Source organism: Hippocampus comes, unplaced genomic scaffold, assembly GCF_001891065.2.
Source record: "Hippocampus comes isolate QL1 unplaced genomic scaffold, H_comes_QL1_v1.1 scaffold105, whole genome shotgun sequence".
NCBI lineage: Eukaryota > Metazoa > Chordata > Actinopteri > Syngnathiformes > Syngnathidae > Hippocampus > Hippocampus comes.
In genome coordinates this window covers 59,279-65,278 of record NW_017806235.1, presented here as the reverse complement: position 1 = coordinate 65,278, position 6,000 = coordinate 59,279, and the positions used below count along the sequence as shown (strand labels likewise).

The window sequence follows — 6,000 nt, the reverse complement described above, 5'->3', positions numbered from 1 at the left end:
TTTCAAACATTGACATACAAAATTGACAAATACACACACACACAAATATGAGAAGAAAAGGAAATATTTTACAACAAAATATTCAATGAAAATACACCGAAGCTGATGGTGACACGGCGTGCTAGTGGTTCCGGGTTTGAATTTCTCCTCTGGCCTCGCGTGTGGACTGTGCATGTCATTTGGGGACGAAGTGCTGCCTCCATGAGTGAATTTTTTTTTCAAACATTGACATACAAAATTGACAAATACACACACACACAAATATGAGAAGAAAAGGAAATATTTTACAACAAAATATTCAATGAAAATACACCGAAGCTGATGGTGACACGGCGTGCTAGTGGTTCCGGGTTTGAATTTCTCCTCTGGCCTCGCGTGTGGACTGTGCATGTCATTTGGGGACGAAGTGCTGCCTCCATGAGTGAAAATACAGTCCATGCTCCTTTTATGGGCGCTTACTTTTTCCAGTACCCATTTCAACAAGTAGTAGTCACTCATCTTCTTGTGAACGACAGCCCCAACCTTGGTTGTCATGGTGATGAAAGCGGTCCCCCGCGTCAACGGGGACGGCCGACAACACCGGTGCCAAATGCCGCTCCTTGAGCCACTACGCTGCATGTTTTGGATTGATTTCTTTCCCCCCTCCTTCTCCACACTTGATTGAAATGAGCGGCTCACCGGGTAGCTCTGCAGGTGCCTGATAACGATCCCGATCATTCCAATCAGATGTGTTGGAGGAGGGAAACGTCTAAAACAGGGGTGCCCGCCCACGCTTTTTTAGCATGCGAGCTACTTACTGTAAATAAATTGACCAAATCTAAATGATGGACCTAACCTATTGAATTTATTGATTTAAAAATATACCCGGAATCCTTTCCGTGTACCTTGTGTAACTACATGAACCCATAGCCACGGGATGTTGAGTCATGTTTCATCGAAGGGCGATGGAAACATCACAGCGCGCATCCAAAGTTGCAGTGTGGTATCACACAAATTGGACATTGGCAGCGCAAATGTGGGCCGCGGAAAAAGAAAACACGAGCCGCCAAAGGAGGCAGGCCCAGCTGTGCGCACGCACGCACAGCTCATTGTGTGGCGTCGCACTCTGGATAACTGACAAACCGCTGTCAGACCTCAAACGCTTGGCAATTGGAAAAATGGCGGCACAGACGAGGAAGCGGGGTGTCATCTCGTCCGTATACTGGCCCCCGTTCATGATGCAAACCTTTCTTGTTGATCTGAATAATTGTTCGACATTGACCGCGCAGCTCAAATGCAAAACGCGTGTTGGGCAACCTTTCGCCTCACGAAACACCGCCAAACAAAAATGTCCAAACATGTATATATACTGAAATAATGATGATCTCATCGCCGTGTGCTCACGCATTTGTTGAAACTTTTCGCCATCTCCGCCCTAAATCATTCCAGGAAGACGTTTGACATCTTTTCCAGCCGGCGGAATTGTGCATGCTGGACAACAGGTCAGGCTAGCTAAGCATGAAATGTGCCGCTAAGCAAACAGCGCTTATCGCTGGCCAGGGATGAGGATCTGCAATAGCCCAGCTTTAGGTACACATGCACTGAATCACTCTGAGCCGCAAGCGAGGCAGGCAGACGGACATCTTTAAAGCTCGACTTAAGAAGACGCTTTTCCTCAGCCGACACTCGCAGAATGAAAGAAGCTTTAAGGAACTTCCCTTTTTTCTTTTTGGGCCCCTTGAATAAGTGCAAACAGTTATCCTCGGAATCTGGTCTCTTTTTTCTTTTGCGGATGCAGTTTGTCATGGTCAGCGTTGTGTCATTGAGTGTGCGACCAAGCCAACGGATCAAAGGGCCCTGGCCCATCCGCTTGTCTGCCCAGTTGTGAGCATGGAAAGATTGAACATTCTTTCAGTCACGACTATTTCAAAGGGCCCTGGCCCATCCGCTTGTCTGCCCAGCTGTGAAGCCTCTTGGAGCCATGGAAAGATTCAACATTCTTTCAGTCGCGACTATTGTTGATGTGATCTAGCGCTCAAGATCTTTGGCGTCAGAAGTTGGACGGTTAGCCGTGAAGCCAACGATGCCATTTTGACAACCAACTGGCACGCGTGGCACCACAAAAGCGAGGAGACGTAGCGTGACGGATCATGCGTTCACCGTGCCAAAGTGCCGCCCTTTGGTGTCAGAAGTCGGATAGTTAGCCTTGAGGCGCACCCGGTTGAATGGCCCCTTGAGAGAGGTATCATTTGTAATCCAAGTACTCGGGGGGCTTGAAATGGGCCCGCTGCCGTTATGTACGAGGTCTCGCTTGCTGTAGTGTCAGTGGGACGCTTTGCCAAGAGGTCATCTTTTCGGGGCGCAGTCAGATGGACCTTTGGTACACAAGTGACACCTCTTGAGACGCTAGCATATAGGGGCTCGACTGGTGTGTACTTGATCTCCCTAAAATATTGTTGGGTGTCAGAAGCAGGATGGTCAGCCACGCGGTCGTCTGCTGGAGTGACCAATCGGAAAGAACCGAGAATCAAGCCAACCGCGGTGTTTTTTTATCAACCAAAAAGACGCCAGTTCGGATGGCGTTTGACAGGCCCTTTTGTGCAGATCAGCCAAGAGACATGGCAACCAACCAGGAAGCACAGAAGTGATGGATCCCTCGTTCTTCAGGTGATTCTGGTGCGCGGCTGCGGCGACGTGATCACCGCCGACCATTCCGTCTTGTGCTGGGAAAGTGTTTGAAACCAGCTCTGATCCAGTTGAAAGGTCAAAAGTGAGATTAGTTTCTCGTGTGTCTCCCTAAGCGCGGCGTGGAAGATAACACGTTCCGAGTCCAACAAGCGGATAGGAAAGAAAGAGTACTTCAGGAAGATGAAGAAGCTCAGAGAACGTGTCAACATTTACAAACCAACCGCTGGTGTCGTGTTGCATTATGCATGTGCCAATGCCCACTGTTCCCTATTAGAGACACTCTCTTCTTTTTTTTTTTTCTTCCCCGCCACGCTAAAATGTATCTTTCAACACGGCTCCAGGCCGCCTTTTCACAAACAACAGGCTCAGTGTGCGAGCGCCGTCTGTCGCGAGGCACTGCCATTAGCCCTGCGGCGTCTTCATCTCAGCGCCGGCATCTTTTCATCCCCCTCGTCCCCCTTTTTTGCCTTTTTTTTTTTAAAAGAGGAGATGCCGTTTGATTTCAGCACCGCGGGCAGCTGCCGGGACTTTATTACGCCCGTTCTCGCCTCAGCGTCTGGCGTGTCTTTGCTCACTAACCCCTGGCCTCACCGCCCCGACGCAGCGTACCAGTCTGATGCTATTTCAAGCTCCGTGACCCCCATTCAGAGGGCTTCAAAAAGAGGTTTCATCCCCTGATAAGAGACAAAATGAGAATTCAGGTGGGCACAATGGCTTCCTGTGTTCCTTTTAGAATGACTTTTTCTTAATCTGACAGGGCGAAAACGATTTTGGTGTGTATATGTGGCTGTGTGTTACTCCGCAATAAGTCATATCATGCGATGAGAGGACGCACACAATACAAGCATTAGCTTTAGCTTTAGAAAAAACAACTATAATGAATTTTATGGAGCAAAGCATGAGAAGTTAACTCCTCAGCTTCTCTCTTTAGTCGCTGAACCTCCTTGTTAAACAGCACAAACTAGAGATGGACTCAAATGCACCACTTAAGTCAGAAGAAAATTGCGGCGAGAAGGTATTGTCGCGGTCGACATCCTTACCCATTGTTCCTTCTTGTCGAACATCACGAACAGATGCACTCAAATGCACCGCGCTGGTTACGGTGGGGAAACTAGCATGAGAAGACAACAAGTACGAGACATAAACTAGCGCAAGAAGCGAGCAATTGAACTCCGATGGAAACAATGTCAACACCTGCCATATTTCAATTGGTATCAGCATGTTTTTTGGTTGTCATTTTCTTGAACACTTGACGTGGTCATCGCCATTATGGCACTTGGAGTTGGCGCTCCATCTTTGAAGAAGCACTTTGTTCAGAAAATTCCCATTTCTTGGTTTGCCTGTACGGATGTACATAATTCCATTTCAGAGAACTTCTTTCTTTAAAACGGTCTGGCGCAAGTCTTTCTTGTGGTTGCGCTCGGAAAAATCCGTCTTCGCAAAATGGCCTCAGGGAACATTAGGCGGCAGCGGGCTTTGCTGTCAATTTTGATTCAGAAATGACATCATTTAAATATCTTGAACACTTGACGTGGTCATCGCCATTATGGCATTTGGAGTTGGCGCTCCATCTTTGAAGGGGCACTTTGTTCAGAAAATTCCCATTTCTTGGTTTGCCTGTACGGATGTACATAATTCCATTTCAGAGAACTTCTTTCTTTAAAACGGTCTGGCGCAAGTCTTTCTTGTGGTTGCGCTCGGAAAAATCCGTCTTCGCAAAATGGCCTCAGGGAACATTAGGCGGCAGCGGGCTTTGCTGTCAATTTTGATTCAGAAATGACATCATTTAAATAAATGTATTTTTTTTTTGCTTTTCAAAGGAGAGACACGGAGGAATTCTTCCTATTCTTCATCCTAGTGTAAAAGAAGCAGGGTGGAAGTCCCGCATGCGACTCTACGGTGGTGGGATTTTAACATAAAACGGTCTGGCGCAAGTCTTTCTTGTGGTTGCGCTTGGAAAAATCCGTCTTCGCAAAATGGCCTCGGGGAACGTTAGGCGGCAGCAGGCTTTGCTGTCAATTTTGATTCAGAAATGACATCATTTAAATAAATGTCTTTTTTTTTTTCTTTCCAAAGGAGAGACATCCTAGTGTAAAAGAAGTGGGGTGGAAGTCCCTCCCGCATGTGACTCTACAGTGGTGGGATTCTAACACATGCATGCCATGACTTCCTCCTGTTTCCTTCCACAGAGGGATTTCTCCACTATTGCTGCCAAATATAACCTTCCTCCACGAGCTTTAACAAAGTGGGTCACGAGAGCAGCAAGTCATTAGCTCATTGCAAAACATGCTAACGTTCATGGCAGAAAAATTCCAAAGGAAAGTGAACATTCGGGGCGGGATTGACCTTTTCTCTCAGTTGGAACTGGTGAGGTGATGGAGAATGTGACAACAAATGTGATTCTCATCTTAGTAATTCATTTTAGGAATACTTGAGGATTTAAAAAGCAGCCAGAGGGACATTCTCTCTGCTCGTCATTGCTGCTAACCTAGCAATAGAAAGTAATATGACAGTGAATAGGAAACGATGACTGTTTGAGCTACTCTGCTAAGCTCCTACCTCCTGGGTTTTTTTTCTCCTTAATAGGTCTCTCAGTTGGAACTGGTGCTGTCCAAATGTTTATTAGTGAAGGCACTTTGATTTTGATCTAATATGGCTCGGGTGGTCCAATTCAGTCCAGCCTTGGGCTGATTTTATTTGAGTAAATTTATACTTCCTGTTCTCCAGTCAGCTTGATAATACTCTGTCGGAACTGATACTGTCCAACTTGTTGAGAACAAAGGACTTGCATTTTTATCATCCGGTGAATGGTGCGGTGTCCGATATTTTATATTTTCCAACTGCGTTGGCCGCAGCACTAGCGCGGACCTCACAGATGAGCTTGGCGATATGTGATGACAGACCCAAAAAAAATACCGCGATAATCATCGAGCGGTCATGATGAGAAGGTGCGAGATCGCGTTGCACAGATAGCGCTCCCTCTATCGGTCCTGCCGCTTTTATCTCCCGGCCGTCGTCAGCCGGAGCAAGGCTATAGGTTTGCTTCCAATCCGATCACGGCGGTCGTGACTCATTTTAAGCGCCGGGTGCCCCCCCGCGTGTCGCCACGCCTCGCGGCTTCGACATAAATTCAGCGGGAAAGTGAGAGATGAGGCTGATTGAAATCGTGATGTATTCTCTTTACAGGAGGTCGGAGCGGTCACGGGCCCACCCACGACGCGGCCAAACAGCAGCTCGGCATTCCGAAAAGGCAGTTCATTAAAGGTATGAGTCATATGTAAATGACGGGGGCTGATGGCGGAACATAAAAAAGGAGAGAGTCATCATTTATAA

At 47.2% G+C, this 6,000-nt stretch overlaps 1 protein-coding gene across 4 annotated transcripts in view; it reads left to right on the top strand.

The window, feature by feature from the left end:
- Positions 1 to 6,000, top strand: part of LOC109507435 (RNA-binding Raly-like protein) — a 48,081-nt gene that overhangs the window by 16,186 nt on the left and 25,895 nt on the right. For all 4 annotated transcript variants that reach the window (XM_019856865.1, XM_019856864.1, XM_019856862.1 and 1 more), the window contains exon 2: positions 5,854 to 5,931. The gene's annotated coding sequence lies outside the window, so the exon portion shown is untranslated. The remainder of the gene's footprint in view (positions 1 to 5,853; positions 5,932 to 6,000) is intronic.